This window comes from Macaca thibetana, chromosome 20 (genome assembly GCF_024542745.1).
Source record: "Macaca thibetana thibetana isolate TM-01 chromosome 20, ASM2454274v1, whole genome shotgun sequence".
Lineage (NCBI taxonomy): Eukaryota > Metazoa > Chordata > Mammalia > Primates > Cercopithecidae > Macaca > Macaca thibetana.
In genome coordinates this window covers 65,593,750-65,609,238 of record NC_065597.1, presented here as the reverse complement: position 1 = coordinate 65,609,238, position 15,489 = coordinate 65,593,750, and the positions used below count along the sequence as shown (strand labels likewise).

At 42.4% G+C, this 15,489-nt stretch overlaps 2 protein-coding genes across 3 annotated transcripts in view; one reads left to right on the top strand and one right to left on the bottom strand.

Moving 5' to 3' along the window:
• Positions 1-15,489, top strand: part of NUBP1 (NUBP iron-sulfur cluster assembly factor 1, cytosolic) — a 612,258-nt gene that overhangs the window by 2,620 nt on the left and 594,149 nt on the right. The window lies entirely within an intron of this gene.
• The window catches only part of GRIN2A (glutamate ionotropic receptor NMDA type subunit 2A), a 421,161-nt gene that overhangs the window by 351,586 nt on the left and 54,086 nt on the right, over positions 1-15,489 (bottom strand). The gene's annotated exons all lie outside the window — the stretch shown is intronic.

Here is a 15,489-nt window from a genome sequence, read left to right as displayed (position 1 = left end):
CCCCTTCCCCGGCCCTGGGCTAGCCTTGGGTCCTGCTCCTCAGGCCATTCCCCTGTCCCTGGCCCTGGGAAGGAGGCTGCCCTGGTCATGGCCACCTGCCCATCATTCCTGACTCGCCACTGTCCCTGTATACTGTTCCTGCCCTCTCCTCAGCTGCAGTTGAAGGCTTTAACTTAGCACATTTTGGGATCACAGTTGCGTCATTGTGTATTAAATAATCAGAATAAACAAAAATTATGCTTCCAGAGATTTTGATAGTAAGTGAAACATGCAGTTTATATACTACCGCATGTATAAATTGTGTGCAATTACAAATATGTGTGAATACATTTATATCTTATGTACTTGTATACATATACATACATACACATGCACATCAATGCACACATACATATATATATATGGAGAAGGAAATAAAGGGGAAAAGGCCATTATTAAAAGTGTGACAGCATTAGTGATAATTTTAATTTTATTCTGTATTTCTAAAACAATTGTCATAACACTCTTGGGACCAGATGAAAATAATATACACTCAGCATAATTTTTAACAAATTTAAAAGACTATTTTTTTTTCCAATTTATGGGTTTTTTTATTTTGGGGGAAATTTTTCATAATACATTAAAGAAAGGTCACAAAAATATTGTGACTCCAGATTCATTAAAAATTGTTCTATAACATGATCTATAATGGTTGTATAATACTTCATCGTACAATGGTGTACCATAATACATTTGATCATTCAACAGTTTCTTGACATTTAAATTGTTCCCAGTTGGCCTCTATTGCTACTAACACTGATGAAACCCCTTTATATAATTTTGGGGGTCCACCCATAATTATTTTCCTTGAATTAACTTCATTAAATGTAGGCATAGATTCCTAGGTCAAAAGCTCCACACAATAAAAGGTTTTGAGTATATATTGCCATATTATTTTTGGAAAGGTTGTACTAATACATACCCATTGGCAGTATAGGTAGAGTTAACTGTTTTCTGTATGTTATTCTTCTCTTACAGTTTTCTTATTTGATAAGCAAAAACAAAACAGAAAAACTCAATGTTTTTGTTTCTCGCATTTCTTGGAGTTATTAATTAATGATTTAAACATATGTTTTATGCCTAGCTGTACACTTTTATGGTAAATTAGCTTTTTATGTAAAAGACTATTTCATGACCTTGAGGAGTAGAGTCTTGAAGGGTATCTTAAGATTTTTAACCTTAGCCCGGCACGGTGGCTCACGCCTGTAATCCCAGCACTTTGGGAGGCGGAGGCGGACGGATCACAAGGTCAGGAGATCAAGACCATCCTGGCTAACAGTGAAACTCCGTCTCCACTAAAAATACAAAAAAAAATTAGTCAGGCGTGGCGGCATGCGCTTGTTGTCCCAGCTGCTGGGGAGGCTGAGGCAGGAGAATGGCATGAACCTGGGAGGTGGAGCCAACAGTGAGACGAGATTGCGCCACTGCACTCCAGCCTGGGTGACAGAGCAAGACTCCATCTCAAAAAAAACCCAAAGATTTTTAACCTTAGTTGGGCATGGTGGCTCACGCATGTAATCCCAGCTACTCAGAAGGCGGGGGCAAAGAGTTCAAGACCAACCTGGATAACATAAACCCTCGTTCAAAAAAAAAAAAAAAAAAACAGAGGAAGAAAGAAAAAAAAAAGATTTAATTAGCCAGGCATGGTGGTGTGTGCCTGTAGTCCCAGCTACTCTGAAGGCTGAGTCAGGAAAAATTGTCTGAGCCAGAGTTCGACGCTGCACTGAGCTATGATCATGCCACTGCACTCCAGCCTGGGCAACAGAGCAAGACTCTACCTCTAAAGATATAAAAATAAAAAACAAATTTAAAAAAACAAATCCTTCGTAAAACCACACAATGGGACTGTGCTCTGCAGCAATGCTAATGCTAAACACTCTTAGAAGAGCCTCACAGGGGAGCCTGCTTGGAGACTGAGATAGAGTTGAAGAGGTTTTGATCCACCCAAGAGATTATGTGTGGGCAAAGCCAAAAGGACCCCAGACTCGAAGGTGCCAGCCTCGATGAGATGAATCAAATCAAGCAAACCAGGCAGATGCTGTAGGCCAGTCACCCACAGAGGAATCATAACCTTTGAAAGCAGATTGTGTAAACACAAGAGAGGGAGGAGGAAGATGTAACCTCTGTGTCCCCAGAAACCCCCAGGCACCAGTCCCATCGATCCCAGGATGTGAATAGCTAGTTTGTTTTGGGTAGCTAAGAACACTGCCCACTCAACCAAAGTAAGAATGACTTCTGCAAAAGGTTATGAACCCATTGATTTCTCTGACAGTATTTCCCAAGAAGGCAAACAAAGCCCAAAGCCTGTGTTCAAAAGTCTAGTGATCTAATAACCAAAGAATCACAAATTAAAGTGTCCTATATGAGCCAAGCAGGAACACTGGCAAAATAGAGAATTTATGCTTCATTTAATGGGGCAAAGTCACGCCCCCGATGTGCCAGGTCTGCATGCTGTTTAAAATTTTTTCTTTAGATATTTTCTATGTAAAACTAAGGCTATTTCACTTAAAATTCCAATTTTCAGTTTCTTCCTGAAAACATGGAAGAACTGTCAACACTCGACCCACATTCCCACATGGCATTGATCCATCGACTGGCCTCTTTCACTTGTTTAAAATTATTGTCTGGGTTCATTTAATTTTTTGGGTTTGCAGTCCTTGCTGTGTGTGTTCCTTCCCTGCTTAAAATGTGCTGCTTTCGACATTCTGTAGCAATTATGTATAAAGTAAAAGTAAACTAGCCCAGAGATAGAGTCTTAAGAGGGCTCTCCTTTGAGTAGAGTACATGGACTTTGTTGACCACTCTTTTGCATGATCTAAGTTGTTTTTTTTTTTTTTTTTTTTTCATCTTACTTTGTAATTTCCTTATGGTTTCATAATGCTGGAGAACTGGTCTCCAATTACTGAAGTGTTTCTGGGGCCTTCTTTAAAGTTACTTGCTTTACTATCGACATAGTGTTTGTATGTTTTCATTTGTAGGTAGTAGGAGAGATGCTTGAACAGGAAGAGACAGCAGCTCTCCTTGTTGTCCCCACTCCTCCCTTGTCTTAGATGCCAGAAACCTTCCTGGAGGGGGATAAGCAGAGCATCCTTCCATGTGCACACCCTGGGGCCTGCACCCCCCTCCCCAATAAATCATTATCTGAACCAACAGGACAGGCTGCTGGGGCACCCACTCTACTTATCGGAGCGGAGCAGTTGTGCCCAAGGCAACAGCACCTGAATTTTATAATCCTGCAGGTGAAATTTAGTGCAAACCAGATATTCCTGATACCCAACTTGGCTTCTGTAACTGGATTCTCAGGCTGAAAACATTTTGTGTGAATGGGGTATGGGGGCATGGGACACTGTTTCCCAGAAGTATTCATTATTTCATTTCTCAAGCAAATACTGGGAATGGAACTATGGAGCATAATTACTCAGGACTTTAAAAAAAAAAAAAAAAAAAAAAATTACCAGAAATAGAACCATGAATACTTTTACACTGTTGATGGGAATGTAAATTAGTTCAACCACTGTGGAAGACAGTGTAGTGATTCCTCTAGGATCTAGAACCAGAAATATCATTTGACCCAGCAATCCCATCACAGGGTATATGCCTAAAGGAATATAAACCATTCTGTCATACAGATACATGCACATGTATGTTTATTGCAGCACTATCCACAATAGCAAAGACATGGAATCAACCCAAATGCCCATCAATGATAGACTGGATAAAGAAAATGTGGTACACATACATTATGGAATACTATGCAGCCATAAAAAGGAATGAGATCATGTCCTTTGCAGGGACATGGATAAAGCTGGAAGCCATCATCCTCAGCAAACCAACATAGGAACAGAAAACCAAAAACCACATGTTCTCACTCATAAGTGAGAGCTGAACAATGAGAACCCATGGACACAGGGAGGGGAACAACACACACCAGGGCCTGCTGGGGGTGGGGAAGGTAGAACATCAGGATAAACAGCTAATGCATATGGGGCTTAATACCTATATGATGGGTTGACAGGTGCAGCAAACTGCCACGGCAAATGTTTACCTAAGTAACAAACCTGCACATTCTGTACATGTATCCCGTAACTTAAAATAAAAAAATTTTTTAAAGAAATAGAACCATGGAAGCTTACGCAAAATGAAGGAAACGGGAATGACTTCAGTTAGGTTTTACTTTAGAGCAGACCCTAAAGCAAGAAACTGGGGGGGCGTGGTTTAGTTGGGAGGTGATCACAGAAGTGTGGTGAGGAAGTAGAAAAATAAGACAGGAAAGGAAAAGAAGCCAGCAGCAGGGAAATTCATGGGAAGGTTACTGTTGGGGACAACGGGGACTCAAGCCCACCAGGGGCCCTCCAGTAACAGTGTAGGACACACCTCAGTACTCAGTACTGTCTCCCTGAGCAGCAAAGAAGCTAGGGTATGCCAACTTATATCCCTCATTGTTAAAGACAGTTCTGGGGGGCATTTATTTATTCCCTGCCACTTCAGGTTTGCCAATGCAGCAGCCAAGCACAATCTTATGGCCAGAGAACGTTCTTAGGCAGAGAGATGCCTGTGCTTGAGGTGAGAAGCCATCACTGTGTTGGGAACTGTCCATCTAAGCTTCGGGTGACCCACAGGGTGGGCCAAGAGGATATGAGTGGGGCATCAACAACATAGCTACAGGGAATATTCTAGTTCACATGACTGAAAAAAAAAAAAAAGTAGCTAAGCTTACTCCATGCACAGGTGAATTCAGGACCCAAAATCTGTCATCTGGATTTTGTGTTCCTCCTTCTTGCTGTTCTGCTGCCACACAGTTGGCTCCAGTTGTTGGCTCCAAGTGGAAGCAAGATGGTAGCAGTGATTTTATTCCCTACATCTTTTCAGATTCACTTTTAATAGAAAATACTAAGTCTTTTCCCCCAAGAGCTCTTATCTTTAGAGAAACATATTGAAAATTACAGAGATGAAATGATAGGATGTTGGGAATTTGCTCCAAAATAATCTACTGTGGGTGGTTATAAAATGAAATAAGATTGTCCATGAGTTGATAAATGCTGAAGCTGGATGGTGAGTATAGGACAGTTATCTCTGCTTATGATTAGAGTTACCTCTATTTTCATGCATTTTGGAAAATCATCATAATAAAAAGTTAATTTTGAAAACAATCTTTCTTACTCAAGTTTGAGCTAAAGTCTCATTTCACCTCACTGGGTCTTCGTGGACCAGATAACCATCCCCAAACTGTTCACAGGGACCAGGGGCATATAATGACCCCAGTGGTCCAGGACTGAACCATATGCTCTACCTCTGCACCAGGAGGAATCTCCACAAAAAGCTCACAGGCTACAGCTGGGGAAGAGGGCTTAACAGAGATTGATTACATACAATTACCAGAAGTATGTAAATGAGTATTAAGATAAAAAATGCACAGGTCCACTCCATAAGGAGAATGGAAATATAGTGGACATAGAATATCTTTCCTCATCCAGCATCCATTCTAGTTTTTTACTGAAGAATTATCCCTGCTTGACCCTTTATCCCTGTGGACTGGGCACCCCTTGTGCTAATGCTGCACAAGTGACCTGGTCTGAACAATGAGAGGGAGACCATGGCAATGGGTGCAGAGATGAGCACATGGCACTGGACCAGCCAACGATAATCTTGGGGCATTCTCTGGAGCCCCTCTTCCTTCTGAGGTGGCCAAGCTGAAGGATAAACATCTGTTGTGGCTAAGGAGAATCTGCCAAAGACTGAGTCTGACAGAGGAAAGTGGAGCCCAGGTGCAGGAAGAAGTTCCTGATGACATTGTTATATATCTGTATTCAGCCCTGCTAGAAGCCAGATACCCTGAACTTTTTAGTTACCTGATCAAACAAATGTCCCTATTTGGCTTGACGTTCTCATTTAGACTTCTGTCACTTATATCTCTGGCTAATAAAGGAAACTACCATCATCCCCACCCCACCCCATGCAGCAACTGTAGTTTCTCCTGCCCTGATACTTGTGACATCAATGTATTGCTGTGGGTACAGCTCTACAAGCACCTGTGTTGCAATTTTCAGGTTAACAAGTAAAATCTTCCTTGAGTGCATACTTCTAAGCCTGTGAACAATATTTCTCATCTATTCATCCCTTCTGAAAATATTTTACATGCCCAATCCTCTGGTAGATACTTAGGATATAGAAATTAGGCACAATCTATGTCTTCCATTCCTGGTATGGAGTAGAAGAAAAGATGCAAGTAGCAAACAGACTGCTGTATCTAAAAACTTGGGTTCTTTTCCCAGCTCCACCTTAAACTGTGCACAAAGAGAATTCTGCAAAACTCTCCCTGCTGCTGAAGAAAGTGTCCTACGTGAACAGGATCCTGATGGTAAATTTTCATAACCAGAGACTGTCACAGAATTTGAGCCAAGATGAGCCATTCAATATTGATTTATTCTACTTGATCAGAAATTGTCAGTGGTCCAATTGTCCTTTCTAATGGAAGATCAGCATAAACAAAGTCACACTGAGGCCAGGACTCTTAAGAAAGGGGCATATTTTCTCCTTTTCTGCTGATTGGAAAGAAAAGACAGTGAGATCTAGGGGATTGGAAGAGCCACAATATGGCAGAAATCTGGGTCCCTGAATCACTGCATGGCCATAGGAAAGCTGTTCACCAAGCAGGAACACGATTACATAAGCAGGAAGCAAACTTCTACTATGTTATACCACTGATATTTGAGGGCTTATTTGTTATAGCATCTACCATTATCCTTTGAATTACAAAGCTAAGGAAAAAAAGGCCCAATGGCTTTAAAACCCAGTAGAGTTCAGTAGGAGGAGGAAGATGGAGAAAGTTATAAAATAATTGATCAAGTTGGGTGGGAACCTCAGGTTAGATCCTCATTACACTTTGAATTTGAATGAGCTTTACCCATGACACAGGTGGATATTTTTGCTGTTCGTCAACACCAAGAAGAAGGTATATTTCAGCTTTATTTGATCAGTTGTTTTCATGCTTAACATTTTCCAGGAATCTGTTAATTCATACAAGTAAGAGACTGTGCCTTAGTCATCCCTGTAGCCTCCACAGCACTTCATAATCAGTAGATTCAAACAAACAAAAGCCTCATTGAAGAAAGGAAGGAAGGCGGCTTTTTGTCTACCCATGGTTCTCAACTGGGAAAGATTATTTTTTAACTTTCATTTTAGGTTCAGGGGTACATGTGCAGGTTATAGGTAAACTGTGTCACAAGGATTTGGTGTACAGATTATTTTGTCACCCAGGTAATATGCATAGTACCCGACAGGTAGTTTTTTATCTTCTCCCTCCTCCTACCCTCCACCCTCAATTAGAACTATTTGTCTGTTGTTCCCCTCCCTATGGCCCTTGTGTTCTCACTGTTTAGCTCCCACTTATAAGTCAGAAAATGTAGCATTTGATTTTCTGTTCCTGCGTCAGTTTGCTAAGGATAATGGGCTCTGGCTCTATCCATGTCGCTGCAAAGTACTTGAGTTCATTCTTTTTATGGCTGTGTAGTATTTCATGGTGTATATATACCAGATTTTCTGTATCCAGTCTACCATTGATGGGCATATAGGTGGATTCCATGTATTTGCTATTGTGAATAATGCTGCAACGAACATATGTATGCATATGTCTTTATATAATTATTTATATTCCTTTGGGTATATACTCCATAATGAGATGCTGGGTTGATTGGTAATTCTGTTTTAAGTTCTTTTAGGAATGATCACACTACTTTCCACAATGGCTGAACAAATTTACATTCAACTGGGGGAGATTTTTACCACCAGGGAATGTTTGACTATAGCTGGAGACATTTGTTGTTGTCACAACTATGGACTGCTACTGGCATTTAGTGGACAGAGTCCAGGGATGTTGCTATATGTCTTACAATGCACAGAAAAGCCCCTCCCACAGCAAAGAATTCTCCTGCTCAAAATGTCCATAGTGCCAAGGTTAAAAGAGCTTGATATAACCTAAGGTTCCCATCCCAACTTGACCAATGAATCATTTTATAACTTTCTCGGTTCTCCTCCTCCTATTTAACCCTACTGGGCTTTAAAGCCAGTGGCCCTTTTTCTTAGCTTCCTCATTCATGAAACAGTTTTCTGGGGAGGCCTTGGAATTTTACCTCTGCATTAAAATGATCTCTATTTTTTTTTCACTAAGGGAAAAATACACAAGGGGGGTGAATGCAGGGCACAAAGAGTGGGTAAGCAGACCAGAAAGAGATTCTACATTAAAACACACAGGAAAACAGATCTTCTCTCTAGAAGACACCTGTGATCTCTTTGTCTCCTTTCTTCTATTAGGTCTTCCACATGGTCAAGGAAAGAGACCCACTCCAGTTAGTTCAGGAGAAACTGTTTATCGTAAGGACACATGCAGATTGCCACCAGAAGCCTTCATATTCTCTCCCTACTCCCCCGCCCCATGGTCCCCTATTTCCACTCCCCTCTAGTCTTCCCCACATTGTCCTCCTCCCACAGGTGTCCCCGATCCTTTTCAACTTCAGCTCATTGTGGTATCTTTTCAGCCCCTGTATCAACAATGCTAACTGAAAAATCCTATTCTATTTCTAATTCAAAAGCCCACATTCAAGCTTATCCCTTCAAACCCAGCCACAGAGGTCAAATGTCAGACTGAGGACTGTATATACTTTAATCAGTCCAACACTCCTGGTCAAAGCAGCAATCCACAGTAAGAAGGGTGGGGCAACCACAAAGATTGGCATATCTACTATGCTGTCTCACACACACTCCTACCCCTGACTCTGAGTGACATCGACCACAGACAGAGTCACATGGAGCTACAAGAAGGATTAAACCACTTCCAAGACCCAAGAGGTGCCCTCATCATTTTGCCCCGTGTATTGGCTCACACTCCTGGAAACACTGGGGGAAAGTCACCTACCTTGTTTGCAGACACCTTTTTAGAGGATAACTCTTGGTCCTCAAGCTTAGAAGCTGTTATGGGGAAGAAGTTGGGGCTTTTCAGAATGACATCCAAAGATTACCCCATAGATAGCTTTCTCCTCTGGAATCGCTCACAACAGTGTCAGGCAGAGCCCCGAGGGCCCACGCATCTTTCTCCGCGTTCTTGTGACCATGGAAATCGGGCAGGTCTTAAGAAACAAAGTCACAAAGGCACAAGCTCATCATCTATTTTCACAACACCAATGCAAGAGACCTCCAACACAAGCAAAGCAAAGGCACCAACTGGGTGCAGCCACATATCGTGCGTTTCCAGGCCATTCTGCCTGAGTTGAGATCATTATGCTGCTTCTTTCATTGCACAGGAACGTGGCGGGTTTCTCTAAACTATGACTCATAGCAAAGCATACAGGCAATCATGTAGAGAAATCTGTTCTCCCTGGGAAATGAGGGTGAGCAAATGCTAAAAGTTTTGATACTTTAATATAGCACCGGCCTTGGCTAATTTTACTTAATATGAAAGATTTCAAATAATGGAAATACTGACAGGCAAAAACATTAAAAATCTGCATAAAATCTCATATAGCCCTGCAAACAACAGAGAAGCATGGTCTAATTAAAATAAAGGAAAAGACTGTTTCTGGGTTTCTGAATACTCTTTTCACAAAGGCTTCACGTCAGATGAACTTCAAGCACCAAGTAGCATGGATCCCACTGAAGTTTATTCAGTGCCCTTCTGGGCAACATCAGTTGTGAAACTGGTAACCTATTGACAAACAGGTTATTTTTCCAGCTGCACCCATATTCAAGAGCTTGAGCAGCAAAGTCCCCTGATAATATTTGGCCATGAGTCAGAATGCATTATGCACCTTCTGTAGCCAGAGCCAAAAAAACTCTGGCTACAGGAGAAACCTGGCACTGTGCACAAGATCCCCTTTTTTAGTATCAGCTGTCCCCTTTGCGGTTTGTTAAAGCTGGAGGAGTTTTAATCCAAGTGAAATCTTTCAGGAGACTCCTGGGTAAGGAAGCTGCAAAAGGGGGGAGGTAGGGGCATGGTTGCAAAGTGATGAACATTGCAGCAGGTTCGGCTATTCAGAATGAGCTATTTTCTCCCAAATCCTGTAATTGCCTGGAGCATGTGATCTTTCTGAAGGTCATTAGAGACATGTGGCTGTCAGATTCCTCCCAGAAAGTTTCTGCTTTGATTAGTTAGTTCCTGATGCTTATTTCCTAAAAGGCTCTTTTTGTCTCCCCCCAAAAAATGGGGAGCATTAAAATTTTTAAAAAGGAATTAGATGAATATCCTGCTAAATGTAACTTGGCAAGATGAAAGGAAGTAGCAAAGAAATATGAAAAGGGTGCTAGAGAGCCAACCTGAGGGAAATTGACGCACAATCAGCATATTCCTTCCCCAAAAATGAGGTGACTCTGAAATATACAATATCAATTATCGTCCATGCAACCATTCACTATTTTGACTCAAACAGAATGACACACATCATTGATAAAGTCCACATGTACATCTCCAGGTCCCTGGGGCATTTATAGGCTGGAAAAGATTTTAAAAATATAAAATTCTCCTTGTTTTTAAGGATTCCGGTGTCTAAGAAAGCAGCCATGAGGACCTAATAAAGAACTAGAGCTGAATAAATTGTCCAGTGACTACGAGCAAATATATAGCTAGCAGTGGCAATGCTTCACATCAAAGAAGGAAATCAAAGTTTTTTCCCAGCACAGGGAGATGGGGCCAATCTCTCTTGGATCAAAAGTCCTTTTTGTCCTCTCACATTTGCAGATGTGTAAATTCCAGGCAGATCTAATGAAGGAGTTACTTTTTCAATCCCTAGATTCTGTTTGCCAAAACTTCACCTTCAACAGGGCCACTTCAGCAACCCTGGCTCGGGGCTCCCTGCTTGCTTCGATGTAATACTCTGTCAACAACATCCTGCAGGCTGAAGCGGCCTCTTTTTTTTAAAGCCTTGGATCAACTATGCAAGCTCAACTTGCTTTTATTTTTGTTGAAAATACTAAATTAATTTATCATCACTAATTCCTTCAAGCAAAGGAGCCGCTCCTTGTCGATGCCATAGTCTGCAAGATACTGAAGTTGCACGTTGTTTCTAAGAACACTGATGCCCTAAATCTCCAGCTTTTGACTTCAGGAAAATGGCACTTACTTTATATTTGTAGAATTTCTGGGGCAGTGCTTCTCAAACTTTAACATGCACACGAATCAGCGAGGGATCTTGTTAAGAGGCAGATTCTAACTCAGTCAGTCTGGCTGGGACCTGAGATTCTGCATTCAGGCTCTCAGAAGATGTCAAAGTTGCTGGTGCATGGACCACACTTTGAATGGCGAGGATCTATTTAGCTGGTTGGTAGGTACCTGGTGGCTGAGCTTTCAAACTATGTAGTCAGACTACTTGGGTTTGCATCCAGCCTCCACTGTTTACCCTTTCTTACTGTGTGCCTCAGTTTCCTCATTTGCAGAATAGTGCTCAAAATAATACAAATAGAGCTGCTCTGTGGGTTACATAAAGCTATATGTATAAATCACTTAGCACACTGTATGGCACATGAGCATTCAAGAGGTGAGCTGTTTCTGCCCTGGTGTAATGATCCCTCACAGAGCCTTTGTTGTGCTTACCTCCTTTCCAGACAGAAGAAACCCAGAATAGTCCCCAGATGAAACAAAATTGCAAGCTTATGACCCTCACAACTCAGCCCATCAGCTTAGATTGTTAAAAAAGCGAGGTCTTTCAGTGCACCATATTGTCACAGTTTGAGAAGGGCCGTGTGCTTGCCGGTGTGTGTTCCAAAACCTAGACCACGATGTATAGGGGAAAAAGAGCACCAGTCTTGGGGTCAGGTGGCCCAGGGTGCAAACTGACCTCTGAAATCCTTTGTTTGCTTACTTGCAACATGGGGATAATAAAACCTACCGTGTAGGGATACTATGAAGATCAGGGATCATGTAGGCAAAGTACCCGCCCTGTGTGCAGTAGATGCTCAATAATTGGAGGCTGTTATGCTTGTAATCAAAATCCTATCCTCCCAAGAGCAAACAGAAGAAGCCAACATAACTGGCAACTTAGCCTTGAAAACTCTTTGCTTATCCGGGGCAAGTGGAAAAGGGCAGGATTCTTTGGAGCTTGGGTGAAGAGCTTTTCCATAGCCTCAGATACAGACAGGGGAACTGAAATTATGGGATGCAAGAGGTTTCTCCAGGTGGTCCAGGTGAGACAGAGCTGGGAGATGGCAGGGAAAGATACAGTCATAATTGATTCCTAGAGAGCTGTCCATTCATTCATTCATTCATTCATTCATATTTTTAAGTTGGCCCATGTGCCAGGTGTTGTACGAGACAGCAGAGGTCCTACACCCACAGAGCACCCATTTCATGAAAGAGATAAAACCATGAAAATGAACACGTACAAGTTAAAGTTATGGTACAGCTAATGACATGAGGGCTATTACGGAAAAGGTTAGCAGGTCTGTCAGGAAGCCCTCTCAAAAGAAATGACCCTTAAGCCAAGTTTTGAACTCGTCGTCATCAACCAGTGCAGAATAGTGGGAAGAGCATTCCATGCATAGGGAAACATGACTACAAACCCCGGGGGTTGGAAAGAACAAGGAGGAAAATGACAGCAAACAAAGCCCCAAAAAAGCACATAGTGCCCAAATCATGCAGGGTCTCTTCAAAGGCCATGGTGAGGATGCTGAATTTTATTCCAAAGGCTACAAGATGCCATGAAAGGGTTTTAAATACATCTGTCTTACAAAACCATCAATTGCACACTGCAGCAATCAAGTCCCACAGTGTCCTGAGACTATGGAGTCAGAACTTGACCTCTTGATGCCTTCTACTTCTTAAGAGAGATTTGAGGTCTTTGACCCTGGGGACACAACCCCAGTATGGGACTTTTTCAAACTTTTTACATTTATTGTCGAAGCAGCAGGGGCAGCAAAGAATATTTGGCTTTCCCTGGAAGTCCCAAGGGATGCTGGACAGAGCAATCCCAAGTGTAAAGGCTCTTGTTAGGATAAGTCGAGTAAATACACTACTGAGTAGACCATTTCTCCACTACGAGCTCAGCACTCCCAAGGAATAAGTAAATCCCTACTTAAATTGCCTGGGAGGCCTCCCTCAATTACACAAATCCAAGACATGACAGGGTTCAGCAGAGATTCTCCTCCAGCAAGTCTGAAGGCTGACAGCAAAGCAATGGAGCTAAGGCATCATCCTCACACTGTTCACGGTGGGAGTTAAAAAAAAAAAGACTGTCCCCAATCTCCCTCTCCCTGGCTGTTTTGCTAAGCCCCAGGCCTACAGGAGGCTGGATGGCCCAGAGGAAGAGTCTGCCTTGCCTACCACAGAGCCCTGGGAAAGGGGAGGGAGGGTAGCTTCTTCCTCTGCCAAGAAAATCAGGCGTCCTACAGGGAGAGAGAGTTGGGGGTAAAGGCTGGGTGGGAGGATGCTTAAGGGCCAGTCTTTCCCCAAACTCAGCTCCGTAGAGTACAGCGAGTTCTCTCCCACTCAGAACAGAAGGAGGTCTGACATACTCACACCTGCAAGAAAACTGGGGGCCAGTGGGGAGGGGGTGGGAGACAAAATGAGGACACAGACAGGAGGAGCCCCAGACTCCTTCCCGACTCCCTGCCTTCACCAAAATGAAGTAGGGAGGCTTAGCGCTCCTTCCAACTGCACTGTTTTGCTTACTGAATTTTCATTTTGCTTTTCTTAATTATAAGAATGCAAAGTCTCATCAACAACATTTTTGTGCTAGTTGATGGATTTTGTTTTCTTTTTTTTTTTTTTTTTTTTTTTTTTTGAGATAGGATCTCGCTCTGTTACCCAGGCTGGAATTCCATGGCACAATCAGAGCTCACTGCAGCCTCAAATTCCTAGGCTCAAGTGATCCTGCCTCAGGCTTCCAAGAAACGGACTACAGGCATGCACCACCATGCCCGGCTCATTTTTTAAAATTATTTTTTGTAGAGAGGGGGGTCTCGCTATATTGCCCAGACTGGTCTCAAACTCCTGGCCTCAAGCAATTCTCCTGCCACTGCCTCCCAAATTACGGGACTATAGGCAAAAGCCAGTGCCCAGTCAGTTTCACTATCTTATTTCAAATATTTTACAGTATTGGCAGGGCTTAATATTTTCTTGGGCATTTATTAGCCATTGAGTTTTTATTCTCTAATTACATGATAATTTTTCCACTTCCATTTTTCTTTTAGGGTGTTTTGTCTTTTTCTTAATTTGTAAGTCATCTTTGTGAATTAAAGATAGTAACCCTTTGGCAAGTATCACCAACTTTTTTCCCTACCATTTGTTAGTTTCTATTAATTTTCTTTATATTGTTTCTGGAACTCCCTGAAAGGACCATAAAGCAACCATCTGATTCTGCCAAAAATACTGTCTTTGAAATATGGTTTCTAGAATGTCTATGAGTCACCTGCTCACATGTCCAAAATGTCTCAGAAATCCTTCTGCTTTTATAAACCTTGTCTTTTGGCCTACACCACCAGTCTATGCTTTTTACCAGGTCTGAGGACCTTCTGGGTCACACTCTGAAGTCCTGAGCCCACCGTAAACAAAGAGTCATTTCTGGGGGAGTTGGAGCTGCCCTAAGCCACTGAAAGCCAATGCTCATACTCTTGCCCCATCCAACTGCTTTCATTAGCTCCACTCTTTTTAGTCTAAAAGCCTCCCTGACAGCAACAGGTGCCAACAATTTCTCTCATGAACCCTATTTTCTTGATTTCAAAATCCACCTGCCTTGGCAGAATCGCTTGAACCTGGGAGGCAGAGATTGCAGTGAGCTGAGATCGTGCCACTGCACTCCAGCCTGGCAACAGAGCGAGACTCAGTCTTCAAAAAAAAAAAAAAATCCACCTGCCTTAGTACGAGATGAGAAAAGAAAGTCTTTGGGTGTTTATTGGTTGTGTGTTCAAGAAGAATCACCTGTGAGCTGTGGCATCCAAGAAAATGTGGCGCTCCTTACCATCCTAAAGAACTTTCTCATCACTCAACCTCTACATGTGCTATTCCTCCACCTAAACACTACCTCCCTACCCCCATACTCCACCCTGGTTGGCCAACTTCTAATCATCTTTCCAATCTCAGCCTAACTACCACCACCCTGGGAGGTCTTCACCAGCAACTGTGCCAGCCACCCTTGTGCACCAAGAGCATTTATTATCATTTCTAGCATCATGATGGTATAATTATGTATAAGAATAATTGCCTGTTTATCTGTCTCCCCAGCCTTTTCATAGCATGAACTATGTCCTTCACCACTGTATCCCTAGCAGCGAGCACAGAGCCTGGCACCTAGCTCACAATCAATAAGTATTTGTGGAATTGATGGATGAATTCAGGTACTAGAAGCTAGAGGAGGGCCAGCACCACTGCTATCTATCTAAGTCATCCATACCAAGAGTATCAAGTTGAGCTCTTACATAGTAAAGAATTAAACCTTGCCCAAAAAGAAGTCTGGTCTTTGCCCTTGGTGT